Genomic DNA, 16979 nt, shown 5'->3' on the forward strand with positions numbered 1-16979 from the left:
AATACAAAGAATTAAAACCTAATTTAGTGAAATTACAAGATGTCTAAAATTGTATTTTACCAAATGTGTTCTGAATTAAGCATGCTGGATAAGCAGCTGGTTTTAACTTGTTTTGGAGTAAAACTATTTTATATTAATTTTACACTAACATTACATCCCTCCTCTTACATTTGAATTGAAATAAAAATTTTATGCAAAATAAAATGATGGAGAATTGGAATGTCCTTTCATAGTAGCCCTGGTTAAACTGAGCTCTGTGTGAATTCCGACAGTGTGAACAGGCAAGATTAAGAGTGAGAAAGTCAGCTTCTTGTAAAGGTTATCATCATGTGCTGCAAGTTGTTTTGATTTGAACTGTGCTGACTGTTCAAACGGCTTGTTGGGGCTGTGCGCGCGCATTTATGTTATAACTGTACTGTTGTTTTTATGTTGTGTGTGAGAATTGGTGACTAATCTGTTGAATCAAAAACTCATTTCTATAGAGTGTACATATTTCCTGCAGAAAAAAATATCTAAGACAACTTTCAGTAATTATTTTAGTAATTTACAGTATATTTATATAGGCCTATTACTTTATCCCCCAGTTATGTTAAAACATTGTGAGTGTAAAGAATATTTGTAAATAGCATACAAGACAACAAATACTTCAGTAAAATTTGAATGGTTGTTCTAATATTATTGAAATCTTGTATGATTCAAAAGCACAAACCAAAGATGAGAGATGTTTAAATAAAGTAGCTAATAATTAGTAGTAATACTAAATGTTTGCTGTATTTAAATATGCATCACATCAGTGGTGTGATGCTTTAATCAATAGGAAAAATCTAATGCAGATAGGTTTACTCTTCTGAATGTGTAAAGGAAAGGGCCATGACTGTAATCACTTTCACATCTCCTCTAACCAAAGAAGAACGATCAAATGAAAAAATACCTACCATATCACTGAGGGCAGAACTTGTGGCAATTTATTCGATAAACTACACCAGATCAAATGGCATACGGTATTATAACAATCAGGAATACACAGTAAAGTTGTAGAGTTTCATGGTTCTTTAATGTTTTGTCCTACAGAAAAACATATAAAACATGAATGAAAAGCAGGTACATATTTTAACACATAATATAAATAGCTTTGTTCCACACCACATTCAAGATATTCAAGTTATTGTTCCACCAAACTGATTTCAACAGTAATTAAACCAATTTAATATATTTACATCTACATCTTTTGGTGGTCTACCTTGTGGTGAAAAAAATACATAATTTTAATGACTAAATCCTTTTTATTCCAAAAAGGTCAATCATTTTAGCATGCATCTGTTCATAATTCAACACATTTTTTTTTTTCATGTATTATTTACAACAACTAAATCATTTATCAAACCTTAGATGCAAGGCGAGCCATACATTCTTGGTATATTTTTCTTTAAAGGTCATTTTTTTTCCCTAACTATCTCTTGCATCTTTATTCTTCTTCCTCCTGCTGCTGTAGCCAGACTCGGACCCCTCCGCCCCAGCTGGCGTGATCGAGATGCAATCTGAACTGCCTGTCAATTCACACCGCCAGTGTGCGCCTGTGTTTGGTGGGAGGCGAAGGGGTTGGGGTTGGGGGTGGGTGTGTGCTGGCGGAGAAATAAATAATGCCATCATCAGCATATCGTGATGCTATTCCTTGTGACGGTTGGATGAAATCTGGGACACAGTTGCATTCATCGTTCAGTGAGCTCTTCCACACAGTTAAACCCACCGACAGCAATGAATGTTGATTGTGACCTTTGCTGTGGTTTGGAAGCTGGAAGTAGTTTTTTACTTGTTTGTTTTGTGGAGGAGGGACGCAGCGCTCTTCATGTGATTGGTCAAGGAGTCATTTGCCATGCCTGTGTGCAGGTTTCTGCACGTGTCTGACTTCTTTTCTCTTCTTTTCTGAGACGCAGAGTGACAAAGCCTGGCCACAGGGTACAATCAACGGTCGATGGTTTTTTCAATTTAGCTCAAACTCACCGACAGCGTTGAATGTTCACTGGGGCGAGCACAGACCTGATGGTGACCAGAGATGACAGTCTGCTTAAAGATGCAGAGGCAGTGAGTCTTAAGTGTGGGCGGAGAGGCTTCTAACTCTCTCCCTTCATGCTAAATCCCCCTTTTTTCATTCTCTGAGCACGGAGCACACTAAAAGAATCATGAGTGTTTTACCATGCTCTCCATTTTGGCACATCTACATCTATATCTATAGACTTAAAGAAGGGAACAATAATACCATATCTATTTGTACTGGAGGTCTTTCATTCAGCTTTAAACATGAACAAAACCTGCTGCTACATATACATGCATACATCACACTGCTTTTTCCCTACATTCTTTGCACCAAGTGTCGGCCATTTACACACTGTACCTGAGGATAAGAGACAGAAAAGCATTTATATCAAGGAACAAACATGATAAGATATACATCAAATGCAATTAATTATTAAACTGCCGCCTCCTGTGCTCTCCACTACCGCAGCTAAAAAGTAGCAGAGCTGGCTGTGCCCTACTTCTTCTTAAATCCTGGCAAAGGCAACATTTGATTGTCGCCAAATGACACACGGTCATTATGACACTAAAGACATTCTTAATGTATGGGAACAAATTTTATTTCACTATAAGTAACAGTTAGAAGAGGGAAGTCATCTTGAAACTCATGACTCATAGTGGGTTTTAGTAAACACAAGCACCTGGGCGGAGGCTGCAGCCAGTCATCATAGGCTGTATTGAAGCATCGTGGTGCAGCCTCTAGAGAGACACTAGCATGCCTTGAGGGCTTCATGCAAGGTGGAAGCTGAGGAAGACACTGGGTATGAAACCGTCGACTCACCCAGATCAATAGCATCTGTTGTTTTCACTATGATGTGTCACTGTGGCTGAAGACTGGGTGTTTTTCTATGGTTTTCTTCTCGCGCTAATACCAGTAAAGAAACTGTCCAGCAGCTTGCATGAAAGATTTTATTACGCAGTGTTTAATCAGAGCTGCTCATCATGGAAAAAAAAAAAAAAAAGTGCAGAGTTTGTGAGAAGCACAAAAATAAAATGCCACAGAGCTGCTGTAGCATTAGATACGATGTGACAAAGCTGTGGCAGTGAGTCAAGATGTGGTCAGATGATAAATATGGTGTTGGGACACTTTTACTGGACAGGATAAGGACTGACTAAGACGATGTGGTGGATATCTCATCTACCGCCTAATACTTTTTTCACACAGAAAACAGAGTTAAAATAACACTGTGTCCAGTCTTTACTATAAAGGAGCAACACACTAAGTAGTAATAATTGAAGATTTTTTAAAAGTTTTCTACCACAAGCCTGACAGCAGAGAATGTGCCGCCTCTCTTCTCTCCTTTAGATCACAAGAGCTGTTTCTGCTGTCATTTCCTGTGCATCTCAGTTAATGTATTCTTCTGAAAAGCTTGTCTGTTGTGAGCAAAAACTACATCATAACTAAAAATACTTCAACCAAGTAAAAAAAAAGAAAAGAAAAGAAAAACAGTTTGTTTGCTGCTGATACGTCTCGCAAGCTCAGACCAAAAAGCACAGTCCTTGCTGCGAGGGACACCGCTAACTCAGCCTCTCTATACTCTCCCGAACCGTGATTTGAGTGACAGTGTTGGAATTGACAGAAGTGGATGAGAAGGAATGCTGCTTTATAAGGTCTTCTCTGGCCGCAGGACGAGGGTGACAGTAGGAAGAAAGATCCAGGACACGCAACTAGAGAGAGCAGGGCCCTGAGCTGACAATGTGGCCCTAATCTGAATGACAAGGTCTGCACATCAGCCCTCAAACCAGACTGGGGTGGGTGGAGGGGGTGAGAGAGCTTGGGGGGAGAGAGGAGGAAGAAAGGGGAGAGCAAGAGGAATAAGAAGGGAGGAGGGAGAGGGCAGACAAGGGTGTCCTTCCTTCAAACATGCTGGCCTTAATGGCACGGACAGCTCTGACATTTAACCACTGAATCATTTTTAGATAAGTGGATGTGGTGGGGAGAGATGTGACTTGTAAAAATTTCAGGAGGCGTTTTTCAAGCTAAATATAAAAAGCTTTGAAAAAGACAAGAACAAAACCTCAGCCAGGGAATAATGTTGATCACAGAACATGGTTGATCTTCCTAATGAGTGAAACAACTTCAATTCAAGGACAAGAGTAGATTACAGAGAGGAGAAGAAGTTGGTGACTTTAAGAGGCACTGAATTGCTGGATCCATGCAGAAGTGAACTGAAAGCCCTTATTTCATAACTCCTGCAACTCTTAAGCAACAACATAACCCACAGTTGGTTCAGAGAAGCTACTCGGTGGCCAACACTAGGAGACCACAAGTGTAGCGGTCATCTCCCAAATGGGAATTAGTATGAATGTGATACAGGATACCACAGATAAAGGCCACACATGCTGAGCAGCATGTGAATGACAGAAAGCTATAAAATCTAAAAATGTCAAAGCTGCTCTGAGGAGCGCTAACAACAGAAAACTAGCAGAACAAGTTTGCGTAACAGATACTGTCAAAGTTTCACAATTAGTGCTGAGGACCCTGTCATAACACCATCGTAATTCCAGAAAGACATCATACAGGAGGTGATCGAGTTACTCCAAAATAAAAGAACCATCTGCACTTGATATCACAGTAGCGTGTGAAAGTGCTGATCTTTTTTTTTTAATGTCAAATGTCCTTTCATCGCCTGAGGTAAAGGAGGAATGTTGGGCTTAAAAAATGTGGCGTAAGAGCATTTTTTCTCATCTGTGAAACAAGGTTTGTTTCATAAAATAATAACTGAAAAAGAAAAAAGATTAAAAAAAAAAAAAAAAACCTTAAATGTGGTTATAAAACTCACTACATATAATATCCACATCCTCTTTTGTTTTTCAGATTTAAAGTTCTTTAAAAGCAAAAAAGTTTTTAATGCACTTTATATGGGAAAAGCTGGGTAGTCACAATTCAAATTTTAAGTGACACAAATGTCAAACATTTAGTATTTTAATCAATGCCAAAAACATCTGCTTGATGTCAAGAGTTAAAATATTTTGTGACACTGAAGCTATTCAGATCAGAAAAAGAAATTTCAGCAGACAGTTTGTGTTCAGGCTTTAAAATGTGGTTTGCATAAACACACACACGCACACACACACACACCTCACAGTGGAAACCCCAGTTTCTGTCTTTCTCCCACCTTCAGTCACTCGCTCGCTCTGTCTCTCAGGAGGGGGAGGACATTCCTGGCGCGGGTGCTGTGAGTTGTTGCTCTCTGCCTGCAGGTACAGACCAGCCTCCTCTGTCTGCCTGTCTGCAGATATCATACCGCAACGTGATCTGTTTAGCTGCCTGACTTAATGCTCACCTGCTCGCGCGCCTCCGGCTCTGTGTTTCTGTGTGTGTGTGTTTGTGTGAGTGTGTGTGTTGACTTCTTCCGTCTCCTCACAGCTGGAATGGCGTCTCCCACTTTATCAGCTGCCCTGCGATTACAGACACATACACACAGAATGATAGAATTTAGACTTTTACCACAATGGCCAGATATTTACAAATTTAAACACAATCAATCTTCTAGCAAACAATATGCAGTCAACAAGAAAATACACAGACACACACACACATACACGCGCTGACAAGCTGGATTAGAAAAAAATGGGGATGATTACAGTACTTGCCAGAATTTATCAAAACTAGCAATACTTGTTTCACACATTTAATTTCTATATGTTTCAATCTGTACAGGGTCTTTACATCTCAAAAAGTAGAGGAAAGGGTTGAATTCCCTCCCGATGCTGAAACCGGGTTCCCTCCTCCTGTGTTATTTTTCGTTATTTCATCCTTAGGTTGGTTGTCAGAGCACTGACAGATACAGGCTGACGTCTACAACCATGCTCACGCAAACACACACAGACACACTTGAGGAGGGGTCTGAGTCCAGCTGGAGGTGGTCTCCTGCCAAACCTGCAGGCAGGCTGCCTGTATTCATAATCATCACACACACGCTGATTGGAACTGACAGGACACACACACACACACACACACACACACACACACACACACAGCTGAGAGAAAATATCTACTAGTGGGTAAATCAATATTTCAAGGGCAACCTGCTATCCTAAAAATTTTATAACAAGAAACTATTTTGCTGCTGCTGGTGCATTATTCTGTCTTTGACTTCCTTTTCTTTCTGCTAATTCATCTACTATCACACTGTGCATTTAGACAAAAAACAGAACAGAAATAGAGGTGGATGTGTAGGAAAGACAACCACAATTGATGTAGACTAGCAGCAGTGAGTAATGTCATGAGAGAGGAGCAGAGTGGGGAGAAAAAGCGAGAAGTGAATAATAGCCAATAGGCTGGGAGAGCGACAGGAGTGAGAGAGATGGAGGAAGAGTGCCTCTCTCTCACACAAACACACACACACACACACACACACACATATACACAAAGCAGAGAGAGACTCCGCAGGGCGCCAAATAATAACCTTCCTTGTCATTATCATCGCCTAGCCAAACCGCTCTCCACTCCTCCTCCACCTCCTTCCGTCCTCAACACAATCATTGCCCTATCGTTTACAGTGTGCTGCTAAATGGGAACATCAATAGACACATCCATTAGCAGTGCGAGTCCTTTCGTCTCTGATTCTCAAGTGCTTTAATAGCCGGCACACACACAGGCGCTCTCATGCTGCACTTCGGCCGACTGTTAACCAAGCTAGCCCCGCGCAGGCACAGCCAAACTGATGGAGTGTGTCATTACAGCTGGTTAGTAGCACGGTCGCTGTGAGGGTGGCGCCATCACTTAACCTGGAGCTGCAAACCAAGATGATGGGGCTGCTTTCTGATTTAAGTAGCTTTACCTACAAGCAGCAATATCCTCCTTTCATTTATATATTTTACCCATGTCTTTGCTGCTATAAACAACCCTGCTGTCAATTTTTGTGATGTAATCTTTATGCATTACCAATTTATCACAAAATCTGTTTCACTGCAGTCTTTCCTTTGCAGCAATCACTACTCATGATAACTACCAAGTTTCTCTTCTATTTATTGCAAACAAACTGCTGTGTCTTTAGGGAAAAAATATTCTTTGGGAAAGACCTGCCAGACATCGGGCATTCAAATCTCAAATGTGCATAGGATGAAATACTACTGTGTTGTCCATGAGTGATAGTAGTCAAACATTAGCATTTATTTGAAAGGTCACGGGAAATGTTAGACCACATTTAAATGACTCTATCACTGACATCAGACCAAAGTCTTACGTCAAAGAGTAGTACAATTGCATTTTTGCATGCCTCAGTGTGATAAGCTGGTAATATACTGGACAGAGCGATGGATATTAATTATGTCTTTTGTTTATTTATGAGTTGTTGTGTTCAAAACATACCATAGAACACACAAACACAAAGAGTTTATGAATGTAATTTGCAAAGGCCCACAAATAAAAACTAATCAATACAAAAAGGCCAATCTTATTTTTGGACTGCATTAATACCTTGTTAACCTCAATCTGAACTATAGCCACTGTAACTCTAGATGCAAATTAACATGGGCGGCTGTTTGACAGTTTAATGAACATCAAAATAAGCCCAACCCGAACCCATCCAAAAGAGTGGCAGAATGAGAAAAAGATAAGGAGGGACAAGAAGGGCAAATGCAGCACTTCAGAGGGAGGGCTTCCCACAATGCCGCCTCACACACTGTAATTTCAGCACACATGGTTTTTTTTTGGTTTTTTTTTTGGAGGGAGGGAAGGAGGGAGGGAGGGAGGGCGAAGCAGGATGCTGGGAAGCCTGGGAGGGGCACTGGGTGGGTAAGGGGGGGTAGTTTGTCGGGGTTTGTGGGATATGTGGTGCAGCTGTTAAAGTTGACTTGTGGTGATTGGTTTTGACTGATGGAAACAGAAGAAAAAAGGAGCAGGTTTTTCTGTATGCACACACACGGACACATGACAGCATGACAGCAGACACACACAATTACTCCTAATGTAAAATGATGAATGAAAAAAAATATAAAAGCACAAAGAAACTACTTTTCAGAGATTGACTACTATCCAAGTAGTCAATTTGTCTTTAAATTACTCAGAGAGGAAAACAGCAGTGGATAATGAGTTTGTTTTCTCACATTCACACCATTATTATCCTCCTGACTCCGTGCTCAGTGGTCTCTGATTCTTACCGTAACAGGCTTGTGTGTGTGCTTGTGTGTGTTGCAGGCTGGTGGTACACCGCAGACAGACTCGAGGTATCGTTGAATGTGTGTGTGTGCCTCCGTCGTGTCTGGACAAGGGCAGAAAACAGAGGAGAAGAAAGCACAGGATAAATTCAGGTGTTTGGTAAACCATGTTATTAAAATGTCATTCACACACACACTCACACACATACACAAAATGAGCCATCTAAGTGAATGAATCAGAAGGAAGCACACGCACCTACACTCTACAAGACAAACAGACACACACACACACACACACACACACCATTCAACAAATACTTGTAATCAACAGTGTTTTATTACCAAACTTTCACACAAAGCAGTTTATAACTTCCATTTCCAAATAATATATGTGTGTGGAGTTGACATGTGTCTTAAATTATTCACTGAAATTATTCAACAACACTGACTGATATGTCTAACAGTATTAGCTATAATAAGTCTGCACTCCCCCCTCCTGAAGAACTCACATGATTATATATGTCCAACAAGCCCACTCACAACCCAATTCCTATAAACACTCTGGGTGGTCTTGAGAAATGATGACAAGGAGCCGTCGTGTGTGTACATTAACACGCGATTCATCTTAAAATATAATGAAAAAAAAAAGGATGGACGTTAGGTGGTTTAAAGAGAAAACCACTGTGATGCCACAAAAACAAGAGCCCTGCTAACACAAAACCATATGGAAGCAGCCTTTGAAGCCACTTTGCAGTCTGTAAAATCAGATCTTGACAAAACATGCTGGTGACTTTGAGTGGTGATGGCTGTTATGTCTCTTCTAATAAAGCTGAAATGTCACTGATGTGCTTTAATGTGGTGCCCTAAACACAATAAAGAATTTCAGGATAATGACGCCACTGACTGTAATGTATTATATAGAGCTGAGTGTCTGACGTGCCCACAGCAAGATGAGGCTGGGAGTGATGTGCACTGAGACAGAATGAATTATCAAAAAGAATTTCTGAGTATAACATCTTAGATTGACCAGATGGAAAGGGAGAAAAGGCACAACCTGGAGATGGAGCAGGGGGTTACTAACGTTGCTTTTCCTAGCTTTTAACTAACCCTATTCATAATTTACAGTGTTTGATAAAAGACACTGAGTACACAAACATTATTAACAAACATGTATTTAACTTATATTCAATAAGATGATAAAAATATAAAGTCTGTCTTTTCCTTTACTAGTGTTCTCCACACTCACCACAGAGAAAAAGAGACAAGTGAATTAGAGCTTCAACTAATGATTACTTTTTATTGCTGATTAATCTGAATATTAGTTTCTTGGTGACTCAATTAATTGTTTGGTCTATTAAATGTTAAATTGCGAAAACTCATGTTGACATATTCAAATAGCTTTTTTTGCTGCATCAAAAAAGTAAAAACAGTTGAGCCTGTTAATACATTAATATAAAAAACTTCACAAAGACTGTTATTGAACATCTGGTGAATCAAAATGTTTATGATTAAGCCTAATTAATTGACCAAGAATAGCCTTAAAAGAACATCAGAAAAGTGTGAAAATTATGACTATCCCAATTACAATAGGATGAGTGGCCACTGTAAAACATAATGACATTCGAGGTATAAAAAATCCTACATATTATTAATATTTGTAGTGGTAGTAGTAGTGGTGATGGTGGTAGTAGCTGTAGCAGCAGTAGTATTGAATCACATTGCAGGTTTCCGTGAGTCAGTCGTGTTTATTCTCCGCATCCCCTGATGTTTTCTTTGATTTGAGTGCCATCTGGTCTCCCATTGTGACTGATAATGAGTCACTGACAGGGAGACAGACAAACACTGTGCTCTTTTTGTGGTCAATAAGCGCATTAAAGTTCCTGTGGAGGACATATTCTTAAATGTTTTTTTTAAAGCCACTTTAGCTGTGTTAATGATTTGAGCACCTTGCTGTTTGTAGTTTTAAGTCCCTCAAAGTCCTTTTTAACTTATTTCTTCTTTGGTTCAAGAACCTTTTGGTCCTTGGCAGGAACTCTGCCTCGTGTCATGATTAGATGTGGCAAGCACAAGTGCCCCTTACTAAAGATATCTACAAGTCTAAATGTGCTGTGTTTAAGCATACTAAGTACTGTATGTCCTATCCAGTTATATTTTTGGTTTATGTAAACATCAGGAGTGGAGTTTGGGTACTTAAATCTGATCCAGGACCAGGCCCTCTGATCCAAAACTACAAATCTGAGCGCAGAATCTAAGGCCAACGTCAACCATGACATTTTATTATATGTAGCAGTAATCTTTTAGCCAAACATCAATCTTACTTTTTCTTTCATAATGCATGCGCCAAGTGCCATGTATTATTTCAAGCAGTCTAGACACAACTCTAATAAATCCCACGCTAAAAAATAACACCACAGCTGTAATAAATTGACCTGAAAATTCTTAGAAAATCATATGTGTAAACTGAAAACACACACACAAGAAAAAGAAAAAGAAAATCAAAAGGGTTGCTCAAAGGTGACTTGCTAAAATAGACTTGCCAGTGAAATATGGTTCCTCTGAATTCCTCTCAGCCGGATCTACATCCACACAGAAAGAACAATGATTGACCTTGGCCGGATGAAAAATTGCCTCAATTGTTCATACTTCACTTTGATGTTAAATACAGTGAAACAGGGCAGCACAGGAAAGCTGCTCACCACAGCCGAAGGAGAAATTAAACCTTTTATACCGCCTAAGAACTGCCCCCCCCCCCCATTTCTAAAGTTACCCTTTGTTCATTTTACAGCATCTGCCAGAACATACATGCAATTTACTATTTCTGTCTCGCAGAGCTAATGTATCCCTCAGTTACTACTGTTTTCTATGTTATGTTCCTTCCTACATCAACTATGTTTTTTTAACCATCTCCTGCATTGTTTCCCTCCCACCTCTCCATTTCTACCTCATTGTTTTTCCTCTCTCCCACTCCCATCCCTCTCTCTGCTCCAGTAAGCAGACTTGCTGAGACTGGGGAAGGCACCTCCATCATTAAGGTCTCGGCACGGAGTCACCAATTTATTCTCTCATTAACAGATCCATGTGCTGCTCAGTACATGACAAAAAAAAAAAAACCCTGGGACCACCCATGAGTTTAGGCCCCCTCAAAACAAAATGCAACAATAAAGATCTGTGTTCTCTCTGCCAGCTAAATGAGGTGATTCACGCGAAAAAAAAAAAAAAAGTTCCAAATTAATGGACGTTTTGATGGTACACAGAGTGTTTATGTGTTAACGAGAAGATGCTATTAATCAGGATTTACTGCTTGAAAAGCCCTTGTTGTGGGATTGACTGGCCTTGCAGCTTTTATTCTTTTTCCACAAAGTGAAGGAAGCCTCATATAAATTACAGTTTGTTTCCAATTTGTAAAAAAAAAAAAAAAGACAATTAGATGTGTCTAATTTTTATACTGACTCCTGACAAATAAGACAAACTTAGTGAATACTGAATCCTGTACATCTAGTTTTTTTCATCCCAATAGTAGCATTTGTCTTTTAATTTCTTCATTTGTCGGTGGCCATTTAGTTAGAGAGTCAGAGGGCAACAGTCACAAGATGATAAAACCTTATTTCTAGTGACCCAGGGGAGATTTTTCTAGACTCTATAGACTGTTGTAGAGAGGCTGCCGGGTCAAGCAAATAAACCTAGCTAGAAGTTATTAATGAACATGAACATTCTTGCAATTAAAGACAAATTCTGTAATTGTGGTCCTGTGTAGTGCAGATAACGACACAAACACAGCAAAAGTTAAAAGTTCAACTAGAGTAAGAGAATAATCTTTCAATTTATTACAAGAATTGTCTTTGTATTTTCTACTTTGAGCTATATAAGTGCAATAAGAGAAAACCAAAATATATATATATGGTCTTTATGGTAACCTTCTGTACTGTATATAAATGGAAGCCCTTCTGCACTCATCTGGCCTCTATTCAATGCTTAAATAAAGGCTTGGCTGAAACTGTAAGATACTTAGATGGCAGCTAAAGTTTGATTTATGATGAAATACAGAGGTCACTGACTCACAGTTGTTCACTGTAAAGTAAAGCAGTCATTTGTGAGTACACTTCTATGAATGTCAGGTATGTCTGCCAACTGCTTTGATCAATTCTGCCTTTTTTAAAAAAAGTGTATTTATTTATTTTTTATAAATCTACTCCGCCATGTCCTGACAACCACCATGGCCAGGAAACAAGTGACATGGCTGTTTTCACGTCTGTGCTATTTGTGTCTGAATGTATTATATATGCTAATCTTTGTGCTTTGTCAGAATATGTTTGTGTTCTTACCATATTGTGACTGTTTGTAATAAAACCAGTACAGGCATGTAGAGCTAGACCACCCAGAACAGTCACCCATACACCCTCCTTACTTACAAAAAAAAAAGTCACTAGTCTTAATTATATCCATCCTCTGGGCGTGTCTTTCTGTTCAAAACAGACATCTGAGCCACCCCCCCCACCAACAGCCCACAAACCTCACCGAGGCCTTATGGAAAGAACTTTTTGGTGAACACACTGACCTTAGATGGAAATAAACGTAGGCTTTTTAGTACTGTGTGGAGATTTCTTCACTGAGGTTACCACGGTCAATCTGATTTTATACTGTTTATTGTTGGATTATCTCCTCTTGTGCCATTGGACTTGTAAATGATCACAGACTTTAAAAGTTCCTGAAGAGGTTCTTTTGATAACAATCTGTATGTGTAAAAAAAAAAAAAAAAAAAAAAGTGGGTGAATTGTTTACCATATCAAAAGTTGCGCAATGAAATATCAATATGAAAATGTGCACAAAGTAGGCACTTAGATGAAAGGATGGGAAAGACAAGTCAGTGCGTGCGTGTACACACACACACACGCCCGTGTGGTGTAATAGGGAGGCGTCTGCTTCAGGGAGGAGGCTGTTGTGACTGCACTGTTCTTTTTTCCTTTTTCATGATCTATAATTTTCAAGCTGGCAATGTGAGGGGGCAACCTAGTGGTGTGCACAGAGAGAGTGAGTCTACACAGGCAGGATCCCAGCAACTATCTGCCAGACAAATCCTCCTCGGGCTTTGATCCTCTGCCCACTTCTCTCTCTGTGGTTTTTGTTTTCAGGCAAACAACTGTGATGTTTAGCTGAAGTGCAATGAGATTCAAAGCGCCCCCCAAAAAAAGAGCAAAGACTCAAAATCTGCTTCTAATAGCCAAGAAAAAGCCAAAAATAAAAATAAAGTAAAAAATAATTCACCATCACTCTTCTCCCCTCCTTCAATATGTTATCCTCCAAGGATCCAGGGGTTAATCTGCTTCTGTTGTGTATTAGCTGAGATGCTATCGAAGGCCATTTGTTCCCAGCAGCGAGGCTAATGACCCTGAGCCGACGCTTGGCGTTTGGCCGGGAACTCAGAGCAGAGCAAGGGAAGGTAAGTAAACTCATACATTCTCAGGGGCTGGGGGTGGGGGTTGAGCTAATGAGAGGGAATGGGCATACGAGCTACGGTCCATCATCTACTTAGGACCTCGACAGCAGTGCCGTCGTCCTTCCCCTAGTCTACACACTGACACACACACACACACACACACACACACACACACACAGGAAAACACTAAAAGGAAACCCAACCATCTTTCTCTTCTTGCACCTAATTTTACTCCTGTCTTGTTAAGTAAATGTAATGTGTGTAGCATTTTATCATCAATACTACATTAATTCTGAGAGCTTGGTATTATTACTATAAACAAAGAGTTCTATCATCAAGATGGCAGGCAGGCAGCCTGCGCCAGCTTTTAACTGCATTTAACCACACGTGTCTGCTGGTATGTTTTACTGCGCAACATACTTTACAGCGCAAAACATAACAAAGAAAAACAGCACGAAAAAGCAGGTAGCCATACGGGTTTTGTGGCAGAAATACAGTATAACATTAACACAGACATAAAAGCCAATGATTGCACTTATTGCAATTTTATGGAAATAAACCACCATTAATCTAACAAGGATAATAAGACTAAAGATTAAAAATGCAACATGTATGTTTTAACCTTGAAATTCTTCATCATTAATAACCAATAGAATGACAGTATATATAAACAGGGTTATGTGCATTTTCTATTGTTGGCTAAGTTGCAGTCATGTATGGATGAACACACGTGAGTGTGGACGCCCCAGCCATGTGAGGCTGAGCGAATCCTGTTGTGATGGGAAAGCAGCAGGGGGTCCACTCCTCTGCCTTTATTCGATTCAATTCAAGCCAGAATGCTTCTTTCACTTCTCTGGCACGAATAAGAATATTTATGCGTGTGTGTGGAAAAAGTGAATGGGTACAGGAATAAGTACCCTACTGCACTCTGTGTAGGAGAGTGTGTGTGTATAAGTGCGTCTGTGTGTGTTGGTAATACCTCCAATGGCAGACTAATGATAGGTCTTATCGACACCCAGCAGTGAATGCAGGCCTTTGTCTCCTCTCGGGACGCATTATGGAAAGCTTAGGGGGCTGCCTTTGACTCCTTTTCATTCTCGCACCCACTGATAAAACCCAGTACAAAAAAGGCAACTGTTATACAGCTCCTGTAGCGTGGCGAGTTGAGACACAATACACCCCCGGACTCCCATCATCAAAATCAGCAAAAGTTATGCGCACAGCTCATAAACTCAGTATAAGTCACTGACAAAAGATAAAAATTAAGACTGGAATTTACATTTTGGAAAACAAAGTCCCATTGCCTGAAGTCACCATTCAATTTGAATATACAGCATATACAGGGTGACTGGATGGAAAGGGAAAACCACACAATGCGTAGGCTTGGTGGTGCAGAATGATGTTAAAGCAAAGGTTTGAATATTCTTTCAATAAAACTCAATAACACACTATGGATAATGATAGTAGACTGTTATAGAAATATATAATAAATGCACAGAAATTGTACAATAAAATATATTTACATAGCATTATTTGTTAGTATATGCAGTTTTGTTTCAATCTGTTTGAGCATTTTAAAAATTATTTCATCAAAGTGATTTAAAAAAAAAAAGGGCAACATTCCTCTGTTGTCTGTTTGAATTCTACACTTCTGCCCATCAATAGCACATTTCTGGACTTGTGGGTAAATATAAAATATCTGGATTTAGATAAAGGCTTTTATTTTGGCAGGCACATTTTTTTATGTGCTCCAAAGCATTTCATAAGACTGTCACTACAAATATTGATATTAATGGCTCTTCCATTCAAGTACATCTGCAGGTATCTGGGGCATAGTTTAGAACAAATTTGTGCTTTTTCTGCCGTACCAGAATGTAAAAAAAAAACAAAAAAACAAAGCTTTTCTCTTCCTCTGAAGGCTCTGTTCTCTACTGTGCTGATTTGAGTGTTAGAGGTTGTGGCAGGGTCCCTTAGACAAGCAGTTTATGAAATGAAAATGTTTTCTTTTCCAATGATGGCAAGCGTTACTTTTCACGTTTTTAAGAGTTCAGCATACAGCTCCTTGGGGAAGCGTAGCCATTTCTATGGTTGTTTCCTGCTGAGTCTATAAAATACCCCCCCCCCCCCCTTTCACAGCCTTGTTTTCAAGTGCTTATTGTAAGCAATAGTATTTAAGTGCATTATATTCTTACTCGTAGCTCTGTCTTTGGATTCCTCTGTCTCCCCTGTCTGTCTTTCACCTTTATTTTTCTTGCAAGTCAAATATAAGGGGATCATTAAAGTGCAGAACTTTTCCCTCTCTCTTCTTTGTATTTCTCTCTCTCGCTCTCTCTCTCAACTTCAATTTCAAGTGAAAGAACTATTAAGAATATTCAAACGTAGACGTTCCTTGAATTGCTCTCCCTCTGCGTCCATGTTGCTGGCATAGCAATCCCAAAGAAAGCCCTCAAGGCCAAGCAGTGAGGATTTAGGGGCCTCATTTAGTAGGCAGGTAGAGTCGAGTCCCCCCCCATCCTATTCCTCTCAGCAATTAGAAGGAGGCCAGGAAGTGCAGTGTTTTATGGCCTTATAAAGACATTAGAGGCATCGCTTCATTGGCCCTCACCCCCCCACTTCTCTATTTACCAGTTCTACAGTATCTCTCCCCTTTGTGGACCTCTCTCATGGATAATTCTCTCGTGTTCACTTAGAAATCGTCTCCCCAGACATCTTTCTCTTTCATCTGTACTCTCTCTGAAAGCTTGGCTGCTCACCATGTTTCTCTGTTTAATTTTTCTATCTCTACCCCCCCTTATCCATCCATCCATCCATCCATCCATCTATCCATTACCATTTCTGACACTTGTCCATCAGGTTTTTATGCCCTTTCCCCGCCTGAGTATGTTTTCCTCCCCTCACCATTGTAAACCATTGTCCATCATTTGTCTGTTATTTTGCGCGAGCATGAAACTGACAATTACTCGCTCTGTCCCTCCTGTCCTGGAGTGAATCAATATGACTTGACAGAGTGACTCATTTGCCTGTCATTTTCCCATATGCGGTTTGTGAAATATGAAACCGTGAGACACACTGTGGCTTGAGCCTTGCAACCCCGCCTCTGTATACACAAATGGACACCAAAAGAGAACCATGCTGCTTCTTGAATCCTGCAGCTTTTTTTCTAAGCCAGTTTAGACAGACTTGGCTGCTCCTGAAAGACCTTCTTCCACCGGAGCAGAGGACAGACACACTTGAGAGGAAAAAGGGCAGAGAAGAAAGAACAGTGGCATGTCTGGATACTTACTTACAACATCCTCCACATTTTCTGTCGTCCCCAGGGAAGTAATTTCTTCCTCAAATGAGTTCAAAATCACTTCCATTAAAAAAG

At 39.9% G+C, this 16979-nt stretch overlaps 1 long non-coding RNA gene across 2 annotated transcripts in view; it reads right to left on the bottom strand.

Annotated features, from left to right (window-relative positions):
• Positions 1-2030: 2030 nt before the first annotated feature.
• Positions 2031-16979, bottom strand: part of LOC130170368 (uncharacterized) — a 29369-nt gene continuing 14420 nt past the window's right edge. For both annotated transcript variants that reach the window (XR_008827971.1, XR_008827972.1), the window contains exons 3-4: positions 8182-8282; positions 2031-5475 (exon numbers count right to left, since the gene is read on the bottom strand). This is a non-coding gene — a long non-coding RNA (uncharacterized LOC130170368). The remainder of the gene's footprint in view (positions 5476-8181; positions 8283-16979) is intronic.

This window comes from Seriola aureovittata, chromosome 6 (genome assembly GCF_021018895.1).
Source record: "Seriola aureovittata isolate HTS-2021-v1 ecotype China chromosome 6, ASM2101889v1, whole genome shotgun sequence".
Taxonomy (NCBI): domain Eukaryota; kingdom Metazoa; phylum Chordata; class Actinopteri; order Carangiformes; family Carangidae; genus Seriola; species Seriola aureovittata.